The sequence below is a fragment of the Garra rufa genome, chromosome 1 (genome assembly GCF_049309525.1).
Source record: "Garra rufa chromosome 1, GarRuf1.0, whole genome shotgun sequence".
In the NCBI taxonomy this organism is placed as follows: Eukaryota; Metazoa; Chordata; class Actinopteri; order Cypriniformes; family Cyprinidae; genus Garra; species Garra rufa.
The window spans coordinates 12,080,061-12,105,607 of record NC_133361.1 but is presented as its reverse complement, the minus strand read 5'-3'; positions in this window follow the sequence as shown (position 1 = coordinate 12,105,607).

Here is a 25,547-nt window from a genome sequence, read left to right as displayed (position 1 = left end):
GGGCCTCTACATCATCATTAGCTTACATGACTTTGTTGGCCTCAACTGTGAGTTTTTTTAAACTATCTCGGAGCTCCTCCGCAGACAATATTGTATGCATCCTGATGACACTGTTGGCCAGCCGGAAGAATTGGCGTTTTGCTACAGTTCTATTGGCTTTCAGCTGCTCCAGTGACTTTGTGTCAGCCATCCTTCCATTCAGCAGGATAAAGAAGAAATTATGATTTAACTTTTAATTCATCGTCTTACAAGGTTTCTGATCTTGGCTGCTCTGGTTTCTCTTGTCCAGTCTTCAGGAGCCGGTTTTTCACTGTCAAGCGGCTCCCCATTTACAAAGCTTCAGTGTGCAACTCTCCCACTTGATAAGATAGCCCACCACAAGAATTCAACCGGATTCCACTCATTGACCATTTGCTTTCTTTATTTTCGAATCTTTTTGATGCAGTGATCAATCAGTCAAGCAGGTGAAAAACCGGCTGCTGCTTCATTGTTTTGTAGTGGGCTTAACTCTGCACAAAGGAATCTTTCTTTTGTTCAAGCCACTGCTACTCTACATGAAATCTGTTCTACCAATGCTAATTAATTAATTGACTTCACCTGGTGTTCCCTCACTGGTGAATTCTAGTGCACTCTAACTAGTACACTCTAGTTAGAAGGGGCGGAGCTACTGCAACCAACAGTTTGCCACAACAGTGGGCATCCTTGTCTAGTTCCACGGTGTAGAGTGAAGCTGCGTGATGTTAGTCCGTTAGTAATGACAGTGGCTGAGGGTGATGAGTAGAGAATTTTAATCCAGTTAATAAATGACTCCCCAAAACCAAACCTCTCTAATGTGGAAAACAGGAATTCCCTGTTTACTTTATCAAATGCTTTTTCCGCATCAAGAGTGATTATGACAGATTCATTCCCTTCCGGGAACTCGAGCCGCGTCTAGAAAAGCTATGGGGAACGCCATTGGCGGGCCGCACTCTGAATCATGTCTAACAACCAATGAAATGACGGGGGTGACGTCACAGGCGCGGTGACGTCATCGACCAGGAAGTGTAAAGCACGTGCGTTCGACGCCCGCGGCAGCTTTTGTCATTCAGCGAGAGCGCTCTGTGTCTGTCTGTCTATCGTGCCATTTTGCTGTTATTTGTGCCAGTTTGCACAGCTTTTATTTGAGTAAAATGGGTTCAAAACAACCTAAAAAGAAAACCTTAAAAGAGGTGGCTGTTAGTCGACATAGACAGTGTGTCCCTCCCTGCCAACGATTCATTGTTGGCGGGGATACACACAGTCTATGTGTAGTGTGTTTGGGAGCGGAGCACGCACAGTCAGCCCTCGAAAAGGCTGACTGCCCACAGTGTGAACGCCTGCCGCTGCGGGTGCTCCATTCCCAGAAAGCCCACTTCGAGGAGGGGGCTTTCACCAGCGCGCCCCGCGGGTCAGGCCCCGCTACCGCCGAGGCGGAGCGGCTGCGCCACTCGTGGGGCTCGCAGCTCGACCTGCTGGAGGGTATGGAGACCGGTGATCCCCTATCTCCTCCCTCACTCGGCGGTGCGAGCGATCTCTTATTGGATGAGGAAGCCCGCACTGCGGCCTCTTCCCTCCAAGAAGAGATCCCAGAGCTCCACATATCTTCCTCCGAGGAGGTTGATGTGGATATTGAGAGCCTGGACGAACCACCACAGCCACCCCGGTCGTCTCAGTACGAGGAGCTCGTGGAGGTACTGACCAATGCGGTAGCCAAACTAAACATCTCCTGGCCCGCAGAGCAAGTCAAGTCAAGTCACCTTTATTTATATAGCGCCTTTTACAATACAGATTGTGTCAAAGCAACTGCACAGTATTTAAACAGCACAATAGTGTGTAAGTAACGCATTATTGTAACAATCAATTTTCAGTTAAAAGCAGTTCATCAATGAATTCAGTGATATCATCGTCAGTTCAGTTCAAATAGTATACGATATCGCTGGAAAGTGTCCCCAACTAAGCAAGCCAGAGGCGACGAAGGCAAGGAACCAAAACTCCACAGGTGACAGAAATGGAGAAAAAAAACCTTGGGAGAAACCAGGCTCAGTCGGGGGACCAGTTTTCCTCTGGCCAGACCAAACAACAGTTTGTACCAATGTCTGATTGTAGAGAACTCATCAGGATCCTGTGGTGTAGTGCCGATGGCCGTCAAGGTTGGCGAGGTCTTTATTGGTGATCCGCCTTGGAGCTCATCTGGTTGACATCCACGGCTATTGAAGTCATCTCTAGGTGGTGATCCATGATCTAAGCTGGGTACGGACTGGATCCGGGGGACTGGAGTGACCATCTGATCCAGATACAGGCTGGATCTGGTGGCTACGGTGACCTCGGAATAAGAATGAAACAGACTAATATTAGCGTAGATGCCATTCTTTTTACGATGCAACGAGTGCATCAGGTGTTATGGGAGGTGTTTTCGGTTCCGGTTGACCTAATTAATGCAGCCTAACAATCCTTTAACGGATTTGAATTATAGAAATGTGTTAATGATTTTATGTGTAAGCCAGGTTAAAGAGATGTGTCTTTAATCTAGATTTAAACTGACAGAGTGTGTCTGCCACCCGAACAGTGTTAGGTAGATTGTTCCAGAGTTTAGGCGCTAGATAAGAAAATGATCTGCCACCGGCAGTTGATTTTGATATTATAGGTATTATCAAATTGCCAGAATTTTGAGAACGCAGCGGAGGTGAAGGACTATAATACGGTAGGAGCTCGTTCAAGTACTGAGGAGCTAAACCATTGAGGGCTTTATAAGTAATTAGCAAGATTTTAAAATCTATACGATGTTTAATAGGGAGCCAATGCAGTGCTGACAGAACCGGGCTAATATGGTCATACTTTCTGGTTCTAGTAAGAACTCTAGCTGCTGCATTTTGGACCAGCTGGAGTTTGTTTATTAAGCGTGCAGAACAACCATCCAATAAAGCATTACAATAATCTATCCTTGAGGTCATGAACGCATAAATTAATGTTTCAGCATTTGACATTGATAGCATAGGTCGTAATTTCGATATATTTTTAAGATGGAAAAATGCGGTTTTGCAGATGCTAGAAATGTGGCTTTCAAAGGAGAGATTGCTATCGAATAGGACGCCTAGGTTCCTAACTGATGACGACGAATTTACAGAGCAGCCATCTAGTATTAGACTGTGTTTTAGGTCATTACTTGTGGAGGTTTTAGGTCCAATAATTAATACCTCTGTTTTTTCAGAATTTAACAGTAAGAAGTTATTCGCCATCCAGTTTTTAATATCAGCTATGCATTCTGTTAGTTTTTCGAATGGATATGTTTTTCCGGGCTGCGAAGAAATATAGAGCTGAGTATCATCAGCGTAACAATGAAAGCTAACACCATGTTTCCTGATGATATCTCCCAAGGGTAACATGTAAAGCGTAAAAAGTAATGGCCCTAGTACTGAGCCTTGAGGTACTCCATACTGCAGTTGCGATTTAAATGATACCTCTTCATTTATTGCCACAAACTGATGACGGTCAGATAAGTACGATTTGAACCATGCCAGTGCACTACCACTAATGCCTACATAATTTTCAAGTCTATTTAAAAGAATGTTGTGGTCAATAGTATCAAATGCGGCACTAAGATCCAGTAGCACTAATAGAGAGATGCAACCACGATCGCTTGACAATAGCAGGTCATTTGTTACTCTAATTAGAGCAGTCTCAGTACTATGATATGGTCTAAAACCTGACTGGAAATCCTCGCAGATACCATTTTTCTCTAAGAAGGAGCATAATTGTGAGGATACTACCTTTTCTAGTACCTTTGACAGAAAAGGGAGATTCGAAATTGGTCTGTAGTTAATTCATTCATAGGGGTCAAGTTGTGGTTTTTTAATGAGTGGCTTAATAACAGCTATTTTGAAGGTTTTGGGGACATATCCTAATGAAAGTGACGAATTAATGATATTCAGAAGAGGATCTATGACTTCTGGAAGTACCTCCTTTAGTAGCTTAGATGGAATAGGGTCTAACATACATGTTGTGGGTTTAGATGATTTAACAAGTTTATACAATTCCTCCTCTCCTATAATAGAGAATGAATGGAATTGTTCCTCAGGAGATCTATAACTGATGCGATACTGTAGCGGGCGGCTGTAGGGTTACATTTTTATCTCTAATAGTGTCTATCTTGGAGGTAAAGTACGTCATAAAGTCATTACTGCTGTGCTTTTGGGAAATGTCTAAACCTGTTGCTGCTATATTTTTAGTTAATTTAACCACAGTATTGAACAAATACCTAGGGTTATGTTTGTTTTCTTCTAAGAGAGATGTAAAGTAATCCGATCTGGCAGTTTTTAATGCTTTCCTATAAGATAAATTACATTCACGCCAAGCAGTACGAAAAACCTCAAGTTTTGTTTTCCTCCAGCTGCGTTCCATTTTTCGTACTTTTCTCTTTAGGGCGTGGGTATGATCGTTATACCACGGTGTTACACTGTTTTTCTTAATCTTTTTTAGGCGCACTGGTGCAACTGTATCTAAAGTGCTAGAAAAGAGAGAATCCATAGTTTCTATTACATCATCAAGTTTTTCTGAGCTATTGGATATGCTGAGGAATTCAGATAAGTCAGGAAGATTACTTACAAAGCAGTCTTTTGTAGTAGAAGTGATGGTTCTACCGTATTTGTAGCAAGGAATTGAATTAACAGTTTTAGCTATCTGGATTGTACAAGAGACTAGATAATGATCTGAGATATCATCGCTTTGCTGCAGAATTTCAACGCCATTAACATCAATTCCATGTGACAGTATTAAATCTAGAGTATGATTTCGGCAATGAGTAGGACCTGACACGTGTTGTCTAACCCCAATCGAGTTCAAAATATCTATAAATGCTGTTCCTAATGCATCTTTTTCATTATCAACATGGATGTTAAAATCACCCACTATTAAGACTTTATCTGCGGCCAGCACTAATTCGGATAGAAAATCAGCAAATTCTTTAATAAAGTCTGTATGGTGCCCTGGTGGCCTGTATACAGTAGCTAACACAAACGTCACAGGGGATTTATCATTAGTACTTGTTTCTCTGGATAATGCTATATGAAGCACCATAACTTCAAACGAGTTATAATTGAAGCCCGTTCTCTGAGAGACATTGAGAATACTGCTATAAATAGTAGAAACACCTCCTCCTTTACCTTTTAGACGCGGTTCATGTTTATAACAGTAATCTTGGGGGGTGGACTCGTTTAAAATAATGTAATCGTCTGGTTTTAGCCAGGTTTCTGTCAAACAGAGCACATCTAGGTTATGATCAGTGATCATATCATTTACAAAAAGTGCTTTCGTAGAAAGGGACCTGATATTCAATAAGCCAAGCTTTATCAATTGTTTCTCTGTATTAAATATATTTTTTATTTGTTGAACATTAATTAAATTGTTGGTCCTGATTTGATTCAGGCGTTTTTTGTATTTTCTAGCTCGGGGAACAGACACAGTCTCTATAGAGTGATATCTAGGTGAAAGGGTCTCTATGTGCTGAGAATTAACTGATTTCTGTGACGTGAGGCGGCTAGCAGACGGTCGGTTTAGCCAGTCTGTCTGCTTCCTGACCTGGGCCCCAGTGAGTCAAGTGCAAACTCTAAGACTATGTGCCATATTTCTAGATAGAAGAGATGCTCCACATCCGGAGGGATGAAGACCATCTCTTTTCAACAGGTCAGGTCTGCCCCAAAAGCTTGTCCAATTGTCTATGAAACCTATGTTATTTCGTGGGCACCACTTTGACATCCAGCCATGGAGTGACCACAGTCTACTGTGAATCTCGTCACCACGGTAAGCCGGGAGGGGACCAGAGCATATTACAGTGTCTGACATCGTACTTGCAAGATCACACACCTCTTTAACATTATTTTTAGTGATCTCCGACTGGCGAAGTCGAACATCATTAGCGCCGACGTGAATAACAATCTTACTGCGCGATTCAATCTTACTGAATCTTACAACAACATGAGCGCAGGGAAGCAGACTAGATGATCGCTTCCTGCGGACAAAGTCAGAACCTCCCAAACGGAGCCTTCCATTCTTCCCAGATCTGCATAAAGAAATCTCGAGATCTTGGGGGAAGCTGTACTCCTTCCGCCTCTACCACCCCACTGAGAGCTATGCTAACGTGGGGGGTGCGGAGGAGCACGGATACAGGACGATGCCACGGGTCGAACAGACGCTCGCGGGCAATCTGTCACCCAGATCGGCGTCGTCCTTGAAGGCTCCGTCCTTGCCCACCCAGCCACTCAAAAATACATCCATTATGGTGGGCAAGGCATATACGGCAGCAGGTTAGGCTGGCTCATGTCTTCACTCCATGGCCATCCTTCAGGCTTACCAGGCTGACCTGCTGAAGGAGTTTAACGACGGCGAGGAGGTTAACATTTCAGAGATGCGGCGCACAGCAAACCTCGCCCTCTGCGCCACCAAGGAGACCGCCCGTGCCGTGGGCCGGTCTATGGCAGCCCTGGTGGCCGCGGAGAGGCATCTCTGGCTGTCCCTGTACACATTAAAATCCAAGGACAGGGCAACACTCCTGGACGCCCGCATAGAGCCAAGATCCGGCCTCTTCGATGCCTCGGTGGACACAGTTGTCGCCAGGCACCAGGAGGCCAGGAAGCAGGCAGCGGCGTTCAGGACGTACCTCCCTCGCCGCGTTTACTCCTCTGAGGCTGCTGGACGGGGGCAGCCTCAGCCGTTCAACGAGCTCCTCGCACAGAGAGGCACAAAAACAGAGCGTTGCCGCCCGCGCTCCTCCGGTTCGTCCTAGAAGACGGGGCGGGCAACGCTCTAAGCCGGGGACCTCCAAAAAGAGGCCCGACCTGAGTGTCGTCCTCCAAGCTAAGAGGTCCTCGGCCAAACGGCCCTGACGTTCATGCTCCAGGGCCAATAAGGGCAGCCCCTCTCGAGGGGGTTTATTCGGTGCCACTCAACGTGGTTACCGAACCCCCTCGGGGCCCTCAGGAGATCTGTCAGCTAACCCTGCCATTGTTACAGGGCGCGGCAATCTCACGCGAACATCATTCCCTAAGAAATTCGCAACCCCCACGGGGGTCTTCAGAGAAACTAGTTCAGGAGTTCCCTGCCAGTTCGCTGTTACAGGTCCCCGAGCTAGTTCCTCAAAAAAATCCAGAAGCCAGTCTCGAGAGACTGGTTCCCTTAGTAGATTTTCTGGCAGCGTGGAAACTACTGCCAAATGTCTCCACATGGGTCCTGCGCACTGTAGAGAAGGGTTACTGCATTCAGTTCGGCGCCAAGCCGCCACCTTTCAGCGGGGTATTTCCAACTCTAGTGAGCCCCGAGCAGGGTCTAGTAATGGAACAAGAAGTAGAAACTCTTTTAAGGAAGCAGGCCATCGAGGTGGTCCCTCCTCAAGACAGAGAATCCGGGTTCTACAGCCGGTTCTTCATAGTTCCCAAGAAGGATGGAGGGCTCCGGCCCATATTAGATCTCAGACAACTGAACCGCTCAGTAAAGAAACTGAAGTTCAGAATGCTTACTGTCAAGCAGGTAGTGTCACAAATCAGGTCCGAGGACTGGTTTGTCACGATAGATCTAAAAGAGGCATACTTTCACGTCTCCATCCTTCCTCAACACAGGAGGTTCCTCAGGTTTGCTTTCAGGGGTAAAGCTTACCAATACAGGGTACTTCCTTTCGGCCTAGCTCTCTCTCCCCGCACTTTCACAAAGTGTGTGGATGCAGCTCTGGCTCCTCTGCGACTCCAGGGCATCCGCATACTCAACTACATAGATGACTGGCTCATCCTAGCCAGCTCAGAGCAGTTAGCAGTTCAACACCGAGGTGTCGTTCTCGCTCACATGAAAGACTTAGGGTTGAGACTCAACGCCAAGAAAAGTGTACTTTCTCCATTACAGAGGACCACTTACTTAGGCGTAGTGTGGGATTCGACCACGATGCAGGCACGAATGTCACCTGCTCGGATCGAGTCGATCCTTTCTGCAGTAAATGCGGTCAAGCTAGGCCAGTCACTCACTGTCAAACAGTTCCAAGTACTGTTATGTCTTATGGCAGCTGCATCCAACGTGATACCTTTTGGACTGCTGCACATGAGACCACTGCAGTGGTGGCTCAAAACCAGGGGGTTCTCCCCGAGGGGAAACCCGTTTCGCAAGATCAAGGTCACGCGGCGCTGCCTACGTGCCTTGGCTATGTGGAAGAATCCCTGGTTCCTCTCTCAGGGTCCAGTTCTGGGAGCTACTTGTCGCCCGTCACACTAGCGACAGATGCATCCCTCACTGGATGGGGAGCGGTCATGAGTGGCCGCTCAGCCCAAGGCCTGTGGAGCCCTCATCATCTCTCGTGGCACATAAATTGCCTAGAGATGCTAGCTGTGTTCCAGGCCCTGAAGTATTTCCTTCCAGACCTAAGAAACCGCCACGTGTTGGTCCGTACAGACAGCACTGCGGTAGTTTACTATATAAACCATCAAGGAGAGACCCGCTCACGACCATTGTTGAAACTGGCGTACCGGATCCTCCTGTGGTCTCAAGGAAAACTTCTCTCCCTGAGAGCAGTCCACATTCCTGGACATCTGAATGTGGGAGCAGACGTCCTGTCGAGGCAGGGGCCGAGGCCCGGGGAATGGATGCTTCACCCAACAGTAGTGAAGCAAGTGCGGCTGTTGCTAGTAGCCCCGTACTGGCCGGCTCGAGTATGGTTCTCGGACCTAGTCTCCCTCCTCGACGGCTCTCCATGGGAGATTTCCGTCAGGAGGGACCTCCTCTCTCAAGCTGGGGGCGCACTTTGCCACCCCCACCCAGAGAGGTGGAAGTTATGGGTGTGGCCCCTGAGGGGGCACAACTCATAGGAGCTGATCTCTCAACCGAGGTTGTTGAGACCCTTCTCCAATCCAGAGCTCCCTCTACGAGGAAACTTAATGGCCTTAAATGGAACCTGTTTGTTAGATGGTGTTATGAACACCGCTTTGACCCAGTTAACGGCCTGGTCGGTACAGTTCTGGAGTTCCTACAAACTCGCCTTTCCGCAGGGCTAGCTCATTCCACTCTGAAGGTGTACGTGGCGGCTATATCTGCCTTCCACGCCCCTCACGGTGGCCTCTCAGTGGGCAGAGACCCCTTGGTCATTCGTTTCCTCCGCGGTGCACTCAGGTTGAGGCCTCGAGTGAAACCGAGTGTAGCTGTCGTGCTAGAAGCTCTATGCAAGCCTCCATTTGAGCCCATAGAGGAGATATCAGACCGCATGCTTACCATTAAAACAGCGCTCTTGATAGCTCTCACCTCTCTAAAGAGAGTAGGGGACCTTCAGGCCCTTTCAGTGGCCCCTTCTCACCTAGACTTTGCCCCTGGTATGGCCAAAGGTTTTCTTTACCCGAGAGTCGGGTACGTACCGAAGGTCCCGTCCCTAGCACCACAGCCTATCACGCTACAAGCATTCTATCCTCCTCCTTTCCTGGAGCCAGATCACAGGAAGTTCAATTGCATGTGCCCAGTCAGAGCATTAGATGCGTATGTCCACAGAGCTGCCCTGTCGCGCAAAACAGAACAGCTGTTTGTCTGTTATGGCCCTCCAAAGAAGGGTCTCCCAGCTGCTAAGCCTACTATTAGTAGATGGATCATTGATGCCGTATCTACTGCTTATGAGTCCTCTGGTCTTCCATCACCAATCGGAGTCAAGGCTCACTCCACTCGAAGCCTCTCAGCCTCGAAAGCTCTGACGGCAGGTGTCCCCATCCAGGACATCTGCAACGCTGCAGGTTGGTCCTCGCCCCTGACGTTTGTCAGGTTTTATCAAATCGACCTCAGAGCGGCTCCAGGCTCCTTCTTCCTAAACCCGGTTTAGAACAAAGCCACTAAGATCAGCCATCTCCCTAGCCAGGAGGAGACTTCTCAAGGCGCATTCTTTTAGTCAAAAGAAGAGAAGTCGTTAATCGCCTCATCCTCCTCGTGTGCCTGAGGGCCGAGGAGTGTTTCCGGATCCTCGTGTGCCTGAGGGCCGAGGATCACGATACCATTTCTCCTAATCCCTCGTGTGCTGGCAAATTCCAGACAAAGGACTACTATTCCCCGTGGGCCTGAGGGCCGGGGATCACATCACTTCCTGTCCTTAGAAAGCTAGACAAAGGTTCTTTCTCTCAAGCCCTGGCAAGGTTACCAGGCCGAACTCATCCAGTCCCTCTTGCTCTGGCGTAACCCCAGACAAAGGACTAAGACTCCTCGAGTGCCTGAGGGCCGAGGAGTACCTCTCTCTACGGCTTACGACTCGGCAAGGCTAAAGAAAGTATGGCTCGGTCCCGCTTGTTCTGGCCCTCCCCAGACAACGGACTAAGACTCCTCGCGTGCCCGTGGGCCGAGGAGTACCCCTTGCATTATCTACGTAAGCCAAGTAGAAGGTCTGCTCTTATCCTCGTTCCTAGCGTGAGTGTAGTCAGGTCTCCCCTCACGGAAGGGTTATTTGAGACCTCGACTCTTAAGAGCTGTCGGATTGAGCGTTGAGATTTCCTCTCATTTTGGAGAGTACTCTATGAAGCCTCCGTTCTCCAGAAGCTCCGCTTCGAGTATCATACAACCCTCTTGTCCGCGGAATGCTAGACAATGGTCCATTTCCCTCGCGTTCTGGCAAGACTACCAGACCGAGTGTAATTCAGCCCCTCTGGTTCTGGCTCTTCCCAGACCAAGGACTAAGACTCCTCGTCTGCCTAAGGGCCAAGGAGTGCCTCTTGCACTGGATGGCTACCAGGCAGAGGCCCATACTGTCCTCCCCGTGTGCCCGAGGGCCGGGGATTGCAGTGCCCTGTTGTCCGCACAAGGCTAGACAAAGGCTTTTTTTCTCGCGTCCTGGCGGAGCACCAGGCTGAGCTCTTGAGTCCCTCTTGCTCTGGCAGAACCCCAGACAAAGGACTACCCTCTCCTCGTGAGCCCAAGTGCCGAGGAGTACCTCTCGCTCTGGCTGGCGACCAGACAGAGGTGGACCACCTGGCTGAGGTCCATTTCTCCCTCTGCACCTATCAATGTTAAGCAAAGGTTGAGAACCCTATCCTCGTTAGCCTGAGGGCCGAGGATCTTATCACCCTCTTGTCCGTAGAACACTGGACAATGGTTTATCTTCCTCGCGTTCTGGCAAGACTACCAGACCGGGCGTAAATTCGGTCCCTCTGGTTCTGGCCTTTCCCAGACCAAGGACTAAGACTCCTCGTCTGCCTAAGTACCGAGGAGTGCCTCCTACACTGGCTGGCTACCAGGCGGAGGCCCATACTGCCCTCCCCGTGTGCCCGAGAGCCGGGGACTGCAGCACCCTCTTGTCCGCGTAAGGCTAGACAAAGGCTTATCCTCTCGCGTCCTGGCGGAGTACCAGGCCGAGCTCTTGAGTCCCTCTTGTTCTGGCGGAACTCCAGACAAAGGACTACCCTCTCCTCGTGTGCCTGAGGGCCGAGGAGTACTTTGAGGTCGAGTACACCGTCCTCGTGGGTCTAAGGACCGAGGACCATTTTTCGTCCACATAATCAGTGGTTATTTCAGTCCCTCTTGTTCTGGCTACTCCCAGACAAAGGACTAAGACTCTGCGTGTGCCTGAGGGCCGCGGAATACCTCTCGCTCTGGCTGGCGACCAGAGAAGCAGAGACAGAACCCCGTGTGCCTGCGGGCCGGGGAGCACTCTCGAGGTTGAGTGCATTGTCCTCTTGGTGCGAGGACTACCTTACACCTTCTGTCCGCGGAATGCTAGACAGTGGTCATTTCGGTCCCTCTTGTTCTGGTTATCTCCCAGACAAAGGACTAAGACTCTGCGTGTGCCTGAGGGCCGCCGAGTACCTCTCGCTCTGGCTGGCGTCCAGACAGAGGAAGACTACCCTTCCTCGTGTGCCCGAGGGCTGAGGACTACAGGGCCTTCTTGTCCGCGGAATGCTAGACAAGGGCTCCTTTTTCTTTTCCACCTTGTTTTAGCAGACACAGCGCAAGGTTTGGAAATTATAGCGTTTCTAGACGCGGCGTCTCGTTCCCTCAGGGAACTAAGGTTACATACGTAACCCGAGACGTTTTTGTTTATTGATGAGTGGTGAATTAGGTTTATGAGTCTGCGGGTATTGTTTGATGCTTGTCTACCTTTAATGAAACCGGTTTGGTCGGGATGGATTATAGTTGGCTTATTCCATGGAATGTCTGGATACTGGATTCTGATTGGCTGGCAGGTGTGCAGTAAAACCGTTTAATGCACAGGTAGTTCCAAGTCAGTTTAATCACCGTTCTATATTAATGCGCTGCTTTAATTGATGCACACAAAAGCACAGAGAGAGAGAGAGAGAGAGATGTCGGAGATCGCATTGTGCTGCGCACATACATAAACTTCTTGTCAGGGTTTGCCTGCGATCCTTATTAAAATATCCTAGATACTAGATCGCTACATTATATTCCTCAGCAACGCGGTGGTAAAACTGCTGTTTTTGAATGAATTGTTGTTTGTAGAGAGAGACGCACAGCATGCAGGTACGAACACACACACACACACACACACACACACACACACACACACGCAACTGTCATCTCTCTTGCCTTCATTTCTCTCTCTCTCTTGGTCGATCGATAATCTACTGAAACAAATGCTATTTTTCATTCAAATAAATGTGATTTTACCGGACTATTTAATCTCTGTGTCTGATTTGAAGAGGCCAGAATGCTAGAGCTGCGTGTCATAACTGACGAAACCGTCTTTTTTATCCATTCAGTCAAATTTTGCGCTGCAAATATCAATCCTAGTTTTAATTTGTCTATAACCATGGAATAAGCGGGATAATAAACGGCTTGCCATGCGTTGCCTTGCTTGGCGTCGGGTGGTTATTAGCCTCCACGTCGTGCATTTAAAATCCTTTAACGCACGGCAAACCGTTGATTATCCCTTACATGATTTTTTGTATTCTATGGGAAAGAGCTTTAGCAATTATTTTAGTATCTACGTTAATTAGTGAGATTGGGCGATAGCTTGACGGTAATGTTGTATCTTTATTGGGTTTGAGGAGGAGTGCAATTGTGGCTGTGTTCATGGTGTCTGGAAGTTTTGATTTTTGTTTTGATTCGCATATCAACCGGATGAAAAGTGGTGATAAGATGTTTGTAGAACTCAGCAGGGAAGCCACCAGGACCTGGTGATTTATTGTTGGGCATGTGTTTAAGAGCATTACACCCGTTTCACACCGCAAGCGTGAGCAGAGCGTGAGCTGCACGTCAGTGTAACAACAGCGTTACTGCAGCTGCAGACTCGCAAGAGTATTCACACTGGAAGTGTTTGTAGAGCGTGCATGCAGCTGCTCCAAAGCATTTAGTAATCAGCTTTTTTTCTATGAAACTGATTACAGGTAAATATGAAATTGATAATGAAACCCCAGAAGCAGCTTCAACCCAATAATTATTGGTGGGATCATAAAGCATATAGGGGAGCGCGGGCCACAAACAAAGCATTTTGGCTTGTTTTCGTTTTCGTCTTGTGTTCTATGAGAACTGTGTGTGGAGTGTTTTTCTGAATGTTTCATCTATTTGCGCACATTATTTTGAACTATACTGTACAGCTGTGTGTTGCGATTAGGGTCGTAACACGCATGGTTGCAATGTGTTCATTGTCAAACTCAAAAATAGATTTTTTTATTCAAAAATTTCTCCTCCGCGAAAACACGGACGGGATCGCGCACTCCATTCATAAAAACGGAATTTACTATAGCGCGGAATACTACGGATTTCATCAATTTTTGGATTAATAAACCAAAAGTTGGTCTGTCACTTAATTCAAATCGCAATATGGACTAGTGTCTGGGAAAACTTAAATGCAAAAAGGCCGTTTTAATATGAATGGTGGAGACGCGTTTTTTTTTTTTTTTTTTTTTTTACTACGCGTGTACTGAAGCACGCGTGACGCTCACGGTAATTTTTTGCATTTGCACCTCACATGAACAGATAAACTCAATCTCCAAAACTGCTGTGAGTGTCACTTTTACCGTTTCATTTAAGTAAACTAGCATCATATCATACTGTACACGAAGAAACTTCACGGCAACCTGTCCAAATAAAAGTTCGGTTCAACATGTAACAACAATATTAGTCTTGTATTCCTTTTGTACAGTATAATGTAGATGTGTATATATTCCTATTTAAATAATTTACATAAAACAATATATATGATAAAAAATAAATATTACAACAAGAGTAACCACTTAATTGTAGAAAAAAATACTATAATTATTATTTAAACATTTTAAACTGAATATAACTTTTCTTCCATGTATTGATTTTAACAGTAAACCTCTATTTGCCAAAAATTAAAAGGGTTTATTTTTCATTTGATTAAAAATAAATAAATGTATATATATATCATATGTGAGTGAATGTCTTTGATAGGGGACACATAGTAGTACATTTGTAGTTCTATGAGCATTTAAATATTTGTAAATCAAAATATGATGACAGGATTTGAAGTATTGAATATATTTACTGTATATTACAGTAAAATATTCTATATATGACCATATTATGGTGATCCTGGGGTCGTGATGATGGGGCCCTTGAATATTGTTGCCCAGGGTACAACAAAGTGTTAATCTGGCCCTGTATATATATATATATATATATATTATATATATATTATTTTATTGACCAAATATTTAAGTTTGTCGTGTATATTTTTTTTAAATTCGATCAGATAACATTTTAAGCTTCCATTTGGTGATGTTACAACGTGCTCCTCACGTGTTACATTGTATACCACCAGCTTGGCATGTTGTCACACTTCACTTCACTTTTTTTGAGGTAATAACAAAAAATACGTATACACTGTAATTTTGAAACAAAGCGACATATTTGTACTAGACAAACAACATTTACACAAACTGAGAAATGCAAAAAGTGTTACGTTGTGCTCCCCTAATCATAAAGCTGCACATGAATGAGGTAAAATATGGGTAGCGCTAGAGCAGGGATCCTCAAATCTGGCCCACGAGATCCATTTTCCTGCAGAGATTAGCTCTAACCCTAATCAAACACACCTGAGCATGCTAATCAAGTTCTTCAGGATCATTAGAGAATCAAAGGTAGGTGAGTTTGATCAGGGTTGGAGCTAAACTCTGCAGCGCATTGGCCCTCTAGGGTAAGATTTGAGGAAACCTGCGCTAGAGCCTACATATGTGTATTTTATTTTATTTTTTTTACATTTTCATTTATTATTATTATTTTATTTTATTATTGTATTTTACCTTTATTTATATAGTACTTTATACAATCCAAGACTCAATCAAAGCAGCTTTTTCTCGATGCAAAATAAATAAATAAATAATCTGCCGTCAGGGGCGTAGCAGCCAATTTAAAAGTGGGGGGCGACAGTATGGTCATGTGACCCAAAAGTGATGTTCATTCGCAACAAGATTTGAAGCTCATGGCAGACGCCCAGGAGATTCGTGCTGTGATTCGATAAATGTTACTTCTCTCAAATCTAAGTAACAAATCAGAGACCAGGGGCGGAAATATTGGCGCTAGGTTTCTACACATGTCTAGTGAGTTTAACAAGAATCGTAATCAAAAGAAAATAAGATATAAATGTGTTTTAATTATTCAGTTTGGGTGTGCAAGCATGGTGTATAAAAAAAAAAAGCCAGAAACTTTCTAAATGTTTTACGGCAGACAGGGGCGTAGCAACCGGGGGGGACTGGGGACACACGTCCCCCTCACTTTTAGAAACAGATGATTCTGGAATATAGTTTACTGTTAAATTTTTTGAAAGATTTGATTTATTTCTTCTGGTGAGTTGGTGGGTGTCCCTGCTGAGTCCTTAATGACTGATATAGTTGTTTTTTCTTTGTTGTGTTTGATTTGATTAGCCAGGTATTTACCAGATTTATTACTATGATGGAAGTGTTCTTGTAGTCTGTAAATAAGGAATTGAGTATGCATATTAATTATTTTAATTAATTGTGATTTATATTTTCTTAGCATATCCTGTGTTTCTTCTGTTGGGTTATTTATGTTGATGTCTTCTAGTTCTTTAATTTTCTGTTCTAGTTCATCTTGTTGTTCTTTCTCTTTCTTTTTTTTTGCAAGTGGAATATGAAATTATTTTGCCTCTTAATACTGCCTTTCCTGTTTCCCACAGAAGAGATGGGGATATTTCTGGGGAGTCAATCATCTCTAGAAAGCATGCCCACTCTCTTTCAAAGTAACTGTTGAAATCGTGGTCTTGTAGAAGTGAGGTATTAAATCGCCATCTAGAAATGGGTTTATGTGCAGTGGTTATATTAAATTTTAATGTTAATGGAGCATGATCACTAATGATTATCGGGTGTATCTTTGATTCGGAAATATGGGATATAATAGAATTACTGGTGAGAAAAAAGTCAATGCGAGAATATGAATGATGAACTGGTGAAAAAAATGTGAATGCTTTAATGTCCGGATGCTGGAGGCGCCAACTATCGCCAAGATCACACGTGAATTGTTTTATGGTTTCTGCAGATTTCCAGATGTGTTTATTGTCAATGTTGTTACGTCTATCTGTAGTTGGATCTAAAACTGTGTTGAAATCACCTGCTATTATGATTGGACAATTATAAATATTTGAAATGGAATAAAAAAAAATCTGTATCTGTATTTGAGCCATATACGTTTCCTATTGTGAGTGAGTTATTGTTAATTGAAATATTAATTATGATAAAACGTCCCTCTGGGTCTGTAATTGTGCTGTTATGAACAAATTATATATTTTTTATTTATTAAAATACATACTCCTCTCTGTTTCGTGTTGTAGTGGGCAGAATATAAATGATAATGTGATGATTTGATTTTGTTTTGATCAGATTCAGATAAATGTGTTTCTTGGAGAAGACGTATGTCTGCTTGTAATTTGTTTAAATGATTAAAAATTTTGATCCTCTTGGTCTGGGAGCCAAGTCCACGGACATTCCAGAATAAAAAAGTGATTGGTGACATTTCTCAGAAAAATACAAAATGAATAAGTAAATGATATGTATGTATATTGATATATGGGCTTGTTAGTACTGCATATGTATATATGTGAGTGTATGTATTTGAAAAGGTGTGGTAGTGTACCTGTGTGTGTGTGTGTGTGTGTGTGTGTGTGTGTGTGTGTGTGTGTGTGTGTGTGTACCTGGTATTCATCACGTTGTGGGGACCAGATGTCCCCACAAGGATAGGAATACCAGTAAATTTTGACCTTGTGGGGACATTTCTCAGATCCCCATGAGGAAACAGGTTTATAGATCATGCACAATGAGTTTTTTTGAGGAAGTAAAAGTTTGCACAATCTCCTGTGAGGGCTAGGTTTAGGTGTAGGGTAGGTGTAGGGCGATAGAAAATATGGTTTGTACAGTATAAAAACCATTACGCCCATGGAATGTCCCCATAAAACATGTAAACCAGTGTGTGTGTGTGTGTGTGTGTGTGTGTGTGTGTGTATGACAACGCAATGTTATTGTTATACTGAAAGACGTACAATTTAGACATGGAGTTAACAAAACGTACATAATAGGACAATGACCAAACAAAAAAAAAAAAACTTGAAGACCAACATAGTGTTTAAAGAGGGGGGAGGATCATGAGACCTAAGTCCAATTGCAAAAACATAACTCAGTTATATGAGGGAGATGAGTAAAGAGATAATGTGGAGTAATGTGTTCAAAAAAGCCAGGGGGTAATGTCCTTGTCCTAATGTAATTGCCTTGTTTGTAGTGTTCAAATTTTGAGATGAGATTTGGTCGCGGTCGGTTGTTGTTTTGTTGAGAACGGATGCGATGGACACGGTGAAAGGTAATGCTTTGTACAGTTTCAGCTGGTAGTTTGAGTTGTCTTGTCAAAGTCCTTGATTAATTTTTCGGGGTCATCTGGCGTTTGATCCGGGATGCCTGTGAACACTAGATTGTCTCTCATACTGCTTGCTTGTAAATTCAGAATGTTTCCTTTCATCTATTTGTTTTCTGTGACAACGGAGGTGAGCTGAGCGGAAAGTTTGTGAACTGAGTCCTTTAGAAAGTTATTTGCTTAGTGAGCATATCTATCTGTTCTTGGCTGAACTCTAAACTGTGACGTAATTCTTGGAATTCCTGGTGAATAACTTCTATTATTGCGATTCTTGTGTCAAGTCCGGAAAGTTTGTTTTCAATTGAGCGTAATATATCGCTTACCTCGGTACTGTCACAAGCGCGGTCTCTGTGGCTCCTTCCGTTCCCAGCCAGCGGGAACCCTCACCTGAATATTGACTTCATTTCCCACAATTCCGTACATGGGACTGTGCACTTCCGGTTCCGGATTACCCGGTTCACTTCCTTCCTGTTCCCCTTATCAGCGTGCCACGCTGGTCCTCTCATCGCAAAGTTTTGATGGTTTTCCTCCCAATCCTGAGCGTTTTCTATCGGACTGATTACACATTGCCAACTGGACTGTTTATGTGGTTTTTGATCCTCTGCTGTCTGCCTTCATTTGACCCACGCTATCCATACGGACTATTGCATTGTTCTGCCGCCGGCCTCGACCCCTTTGCATGGACTCTGACTACCCGATTGGATTTGCCTACACATCACACCAGTTTGCCAGTATTGACCAACACCTGTATAACCTGTCTGATATATTAAATATGTTGCAAATGGATCCGATGTCTCATGATTCCTCTGTTGACACGTCACAGAAAACTTCGCCACCCACGGATCCAGCGACAGTTTCCCAGATCGAATCGGAGATGTCTACACAAGTTTCGATGTTGTTTCACCACCAGCAGCAGCTGGATCACCTGAGTACTCTGACCGCACAACTGGTCCAGGCGATTCAGTCTCTACAGGCTGGTGCAAAACCCGCTCCACCTCCAGCGCCAGCGCCGATCGCGCCGCCTGTTCCCTCCGCAGGAAATTAGGCCGTCATTGCCGGCCCCTGACTTGCATTCCCTGAGAACTTCGATGCTACCGCTTCAAAGTGTAAGGGCTTTTTACTTCAATGCACACTGTTTGTGAACCAACAACCGAACATGTATGCTGCAGATGAGAGTAAAATTGCATTTGTCTGCTCTCTTCTCACGGGAAGAGCATTGGAGTGGGCCACGGCTGTCTGGGATCTGGGCCAGGCTACCTACCCTACGTTTGCCACTTTCCTTCAAAGCTTTAAGGAGGTATTTCAACCCACTCCAGAGAGCGGTGATGCGGGGGAGAGGATTCTCGCATTATGTCAAGGCCGACGCTCCGCAGCGGATTATGCTCTGGATTTTCGTACCCTGGCAGCTCAGAGCGGATGGAATGATGGTCCCCTCAAGCTTCACTATCGGAAGGGACTAAATTCTGATCTCCAAGTGGAATTGGCTTGCCGTGATGAAGGTTTGACATTTTCTCAATACATTGATCTTTCTATTCGGGTGGACAATATTATGCGGACTTGCAAGCCAGTTCGGAATTTCCCTCCCATGGCTCTTCCCCAGCCTACCCAATCCCCAGCTTTCGCAGCTCCTGAACCCATGCAGCTTGGGGGTACTAGAATCACCATCGCGGAGAGAGAACGTAGGATGCGTAATCATCTTTGTCTGTACTGTGGCATGACGGGACACATTCGAGCCAACTGTCCTACCAGACCACCACGTCCACCTACCTTGGTGAGTTCAAAAAGACTCTGTGTAAACCGATGTGTGATACCTGTTATGCTAAAATCTGGGGAGAGATGCATAAGAACGACTGCATTCATTGACTCTGGGGCAGCGGGTAACTTCATGGATGAGGACTTTGTGAGAACTAATCAGCTGTCTCTCTTGTCTTGTGCTTCTGCTGTGGCAGTGGCCGCCCTCGAAGGGAGACCACTAGGCTCAGGACTCGTCAACCACACTACTAATGATCTAACTCTCCAACTAGAACCCGGTCATCAGGAAAATATACGCTTCTTCATCATCACATCACCTCAGACACCACTCATCTTGGGTTTCCCATGGCTGGAGCACCATCTCCTGGACAAAAGGGGGTCATCACACAATGGTCTTCATACTGTCACCAGCACTGCCTTGCACCCACGATTCAGTCTCCATCCAATTCAATCACGGTATCATCAAGCAACACTATTCCTGTGGAGTACCAGGACCTGCTCGAGGCCTTCAGCGCCATCAAAGCCACTGTTTTACCTCCCCATCGACCAGGAGACTGTGCCATCGACCTTGTCCCAGGAGCTGTTATTCCACGAGGCCGTATCTTCCCTCTCTCACAGCCTGAGTCCGAAGCTATGGTGCAATACATTCAGGAGGAGCTCGCTTAGGGATTTATCCAACCTTCCACATCACCAGCCTCAGCAGGATTCTTCTTCATCAAAAAGAAGGAGGGAGGTTTGCGACCATGCATTGATTACCGTGCACTCAATGAGGTGACTGTGAAGTATCGATACCCCTTACCACTCGTTCCTCCAGCCCTTGAACAGCTTCGATCCGCCAGATTCTACACCAAGTTGGATCTCTGCTCAGCGTACAACTTAATCAGCATTCGAGAGGGAGATGAGTGGAAAACAGCATTCTCTACAACATCAGGTCACTATGAATTCCGGGTCATGCCCTTCGGCCTATCCAACTGTCTCAATGAGGTGTTCCGGGACATGCTCAATCGATGGGTGATCGTATACATTGATGACATCTTGATCTACTCCAACACTCTTTCTGAACATATTCAACACGTCAGGTCTGTTCTCCAGCGTCTCATCCAACACAAGTTGTACGCCAAGCAGGAGAAATGTCAGTTCCACCAGGAGAAGATTGGCTTTCTAGGATATGTTATCAGCTCTGAGGGAGTGGCAATGGATCAAAACAAAGTTAGTGCTGTACAGGAATGGCCCCGTCTAAGACCCCTAAAGGAACTTTTATAGACGTTTCATTCGCAATTTCAGCAGTGTAGCTGCCCCATTAACCTCCATGATCAAGAAAGGAGAGAAACGTCTTACCTGGCCTTCCAACGCAGTACGTGCCTTTCAAGACCTCCGTCAGCGCTTCACTACAGCTCCTGCCCTCCGCCATCCGGATCCTCAATTACCATTCCTCGTTGAGGTGGACGCCTCCAGCACTGGGGTCGGTGCAGTCCTCTCTCAACGGCAGGGTCGACCTCCTAAAACCTTCCCATGTGCCTTCTTCTCCCAAAAACTGAGTCCAGCAGAGAGAAACTATGACGTGGGGAATCGAGAGCTTCTGGCCATAAAGCTTGCCTTGGAGGAGTGGGGCATTGGTTATAGGGAGCTAGCCATCCGTTTCCTATTCTTACTGACCACAAGAACTTGGAATATCTGCGGGTGGCTAAAGTACTCAACCATCGACAGGCACGATGGGCACTTTTCTTCACGAGGTTCCACTTTGACATTAAATATCGTCCCGGCTCCCAAAACACTAAAGCCGATGCTCTCTCCCGCATCCATGAACCTGACTCCGTTCCTTACCCTCCTGAGGCTATCCTGCCCACTTCAGTGATTGTGGCGCCTGTCATATGGGACTGTATGACAGAAACCACTGAGGCTCATGCCCAAGATCCACCTCCCAATGATTGTCCAGATAACCTCACCTATGTTCCTGCCGTACTCCGTTCCCGCATTCTCTCTGAGGTTCATACTTCCCCCAGCTCTGGTCATCCAGGAATTGAGGCTACCATTCAACTTCTTCATAACAGATTCTGGTGGCCAACTTTAAGAGCCGATACCATTAGGTTCGTCAAACACTGTGTCACCTGCAATACCTCTAAGGCCTCTCACCAGCTCCCCGCCGGCCTACTCCAACCTCTACCTGTTCCCAAACGACCATGGTCTCACATTGCTGTGGACTTCGTAACGGACCTTCCTCTGTCCCAGGGATATACCACCATCCTCTCAGTAGTGGATCGGTTCTCCAAGGGTTGCACTTCATTCCATTGCCCAAACTACCCACCGCCCTGGAGACGGCCGAGGCTCTGTGCAATTCTGTCTTCAGGTTCTATGGGTTACCCGAGGATATCGTCTCAGACAGGGGACCACAATTCACCTCACGCCTATGGACCAGCTTCTTCCGTCTTCTGAATGTAAACATCAGTCTCACCTCAGGATATCAACCGGAGGCCAACGGGCAAGTGGAACGCCTTAATCAAGAATTGACCCGATTTCTACGTTCTTACTGTCAACAACATCAGGAGGACTGGAGTCGTTTCCTTCTCTGGGCCGAGTACGCTCAAAACTCCCTTCACAAACATTCTACCAACATGACTCCATTCCAGTGCATATTAGGATTCCAACCACACCTGTTCCCCTGGTCTGGAGAACCCTCAGATCTACTGGCAGTCAACTCATGGTTCCAGCGGAGTGAGGAAACCTGGAATGGGGCCCAGGTCCAGGCAGACAGCCAACGACGTCCAAATCCTCCCTACGAACCAGGACAGTGGGTCTGGCTCTCAACCCGGAACCTACGCCTCCGGTTACCCTGCAAAAAACTAAGTCCCAGGTACGTGGGTCATGTTTCAAATTACCCGTCAAATCACTCCTGTATCATTCAGACTCGATCTGCCTTCAGAATATCGTATCTCACCCACTTTCCATGTCTCTCTGTTAAAGCCCGCTGGTCAGCCCGAGGGGACGGAGGTCCTAGACGAGACCGCATCACAGAATCCTGCTCCCCTGATCATCGATGGCGAGGAGGCATACAGAGTTAGCACTATCCTGGACTCCCGACGCCGGAACTGTCGTCTGCAGTACCTGGTCGACTGGGAGGACTACGGACCGGAGGAACGGTCCTGGGTGCCAGTTGTGGACATCCTGGATCCGTCCCTCATCACGGAGTTCCACTCTACCCACCCAGATCGACCAGCCCCCCGTGGAAGAGGTAGACCTCGGCGTCGGTTGCCTCCTCGTGCCAGGAGACACTCGCAGGGGAGGGGCTCTATCACAAGCGCGGTCTCTGTGGCTCCCTCCGTTCCCAGCCAGCGGGACCAGAGGGTGCTTACCTAGGGATATTCCATCTACTGCATCGTGGTACGCTGCAATAGCAGCGACGTAGACTTTGAGAGTCGAAGGGGACAGCCTGCGCTCCAACTTCTCTTGCAGCAATCGTGCATCTCTGTGGGTCCTCGGCTCGAGAGGAGCACAAGTCAACGAACAGACCCCACCTCAGTGCGTAAGCCTGCCTCGTAGAGGGGGCTTGGGACTGAATGATGGTGTTTCTCACGGCCTGGGGGAGGCCAGCGAGGTCTGAGGCGTCCCGTCCAGGAGCCAGACATGGAGGTTCCAAGGTCGGGACGCGGGTGCCAATATGAAGCAAGCCCAGCGTCTTGACCGCGGCCGCAGCTGCCATATGCCCCAGGAGCCTCTGAAAAGTTTTGAACTGCTGTCTTGTGTCTGAATAAGTCCAGACATCTCAGCACTGACTGCGCGCGCTCGTTTGTGAGGCGGGCTGTCATATTGATCGAGTCCAGCTCCACACCGAGAAAAGAGATCCTCTGCACTGGGGAGAGTTTGCTCTTCTCTCGGTTGACCTGAAGGCCCACATGGCTGAGGTGCCGAAGCACCAGGTCCCTCTGCTCGCACAATAGATCTCGCGAGTGAGCTACCAGGAGCCAGGCGTCGAGATAGTTGAGAATGTGAAGCCCCGACTGCCAAAGAGGGGCCAGGGCTGCTTCCGCGACCTTGGTGAAAACGCGGGGAGAGAGGGACAGGCCAAATGGGAGAACCTTGTACTGATACGCTCAACCTTCGAAGGCAAACCGAAGAAGGGGTCTGTGACGAGGAAGGATCGAGACGTGATAGTATGCGTCCTTCAGGTCGATGGCTGCAAACCAATCCTGGGGACGAATGCAGGCTAGCATGCGTTTCGTCGTGAGCATCTAAAACGGCAACCTGAGAAGGGACCGATTTAGCGCTCTGAGGTCCAGGATGGGTCTTAACCCACCGCTCTTTTTGGGCACGATGAAGTAGGGACTGTAGAACCCTGACTTCATCTCGGCTGGAGGGACTGGCTCGATTGCGTCCTTCGCCAGTAGGACTGCAACCTCCGGACGCAGGACAGCGGCATGCGTGTCCGAACGGACAGTAGTGAAATGGACGCCTCTGTACCTGGGCGGACGCCTGGCGAATTGAATCGCATAGCCGAGACGTACCGTCCGTATCAACCACCGCGAGGGGTTGGGGAGCCGAAGCCACGCCTTCAACTGACTCGCTAGCGGTATCAAGGGAACGTTGACCGATGTGACCGCGGTGGGGCAGCCTAAGGGGGCGGGGGAAGGGGACTGACCCCAGAGAACGCTGAGTTCTGGGGGAGAGTCTGGCTGAGAGAAACAGCGCTTACCTTCTTCCCTGGATCCCGCACTGGCGATGCCGGGCTCCGAGTTCGCTGTCGAGGAGTGTAAGTTCTGCTCGAGAGGGAAACTCGGGGCCGAGGCCCCAGAGGTGGGAGAATTTGCTCTTTCTGTGAAAATGTGGGTACCGGCGACCCACGGCGATGTTAATGTGCACAGGAGTTCCCGGCCCTCCACCGGGATAGTGGGAGGCGATGTCGCTGTCCCCCGAAGAGCAATCTCGACCACCTCTGGGTTGCCCGCATCAGGGACGCTTCGCAGATTTTCTGCGCGGCTTCTTCTTAGCAGGTCCCTGAGAGGCGGGCGGCGCCGCTCTCCTGCGGCCGGCTCTGCGCCGGGTAGCCATACCGGCTTCGTGACCTTCGGTGGTCACGTTCGGCACTGTCACTTGTAAACCCCCCGTTGCCTCGCCACGGTGGCCGAAAAACAATGTCTGCTTAACGACGGACCGCGGGGTCCAGGGGGGAGACGTCTCGCGAAGGAGCGGCGGTTCTTCAACGTGGCCATGGTCATGCACTCGCAATGCACGCATGAACCATCCGTGAACGCAGCCTCAGCATGCTCTAAGCCCAGGCATGTGAGGCAGCGTTCATGTCCGTCCTCGTAGGTGAGGAAACTGCTACATCCAGAAGCGCACGGCCGGAATACCATTATGAAAAGGACGCTTCATGGCCGTGAGAAATTGCTCTTTTTCGATCCCAGTCTGCCCAGGGAGGAACCGCGGCACTCTGTGCACTGCTGGGGCTGCTCGCTGGAGCGCAGTAGGCTTTTAATGGCCGTGAAAACGGCCGCCCGCAGGATACCGCCGACTGCTGCCAAAACACTCTTTTACAGATCTGGCCATTAAAAATGCGTCTATTTTCACGCGGCAGCCTGCAAATCGGCACGCGAGGCCACGCGTCTGCCTGGAGGGGCTTTTTCTGATTTTTTTAAAACGTTGTTGCGCTTCATGTAAAATCCACCAGGTGGCGCAAGGAACAACATTCTGTGGCCAAACCCTGCACAAAGAGGGCTATTATTTGGACAGTATTTGTTATGTCTGTTGTTTCAATATCTGTCGCCATAATCGGTAATTCATTCTGTATGTAACGGCAAAGTATTTATAATTATAATTTCGTTTCCTTTTTATTAAGTTAATTTAGAAAAAAAAAATTGGAGCATTTTTGTTCTTTAAACGTAAGCTTTTTGTTTCTTAAAGACCAAGCGGCAGACAGTGAGTTGACCTACTCTGTGTTTCAATTTGCCTTC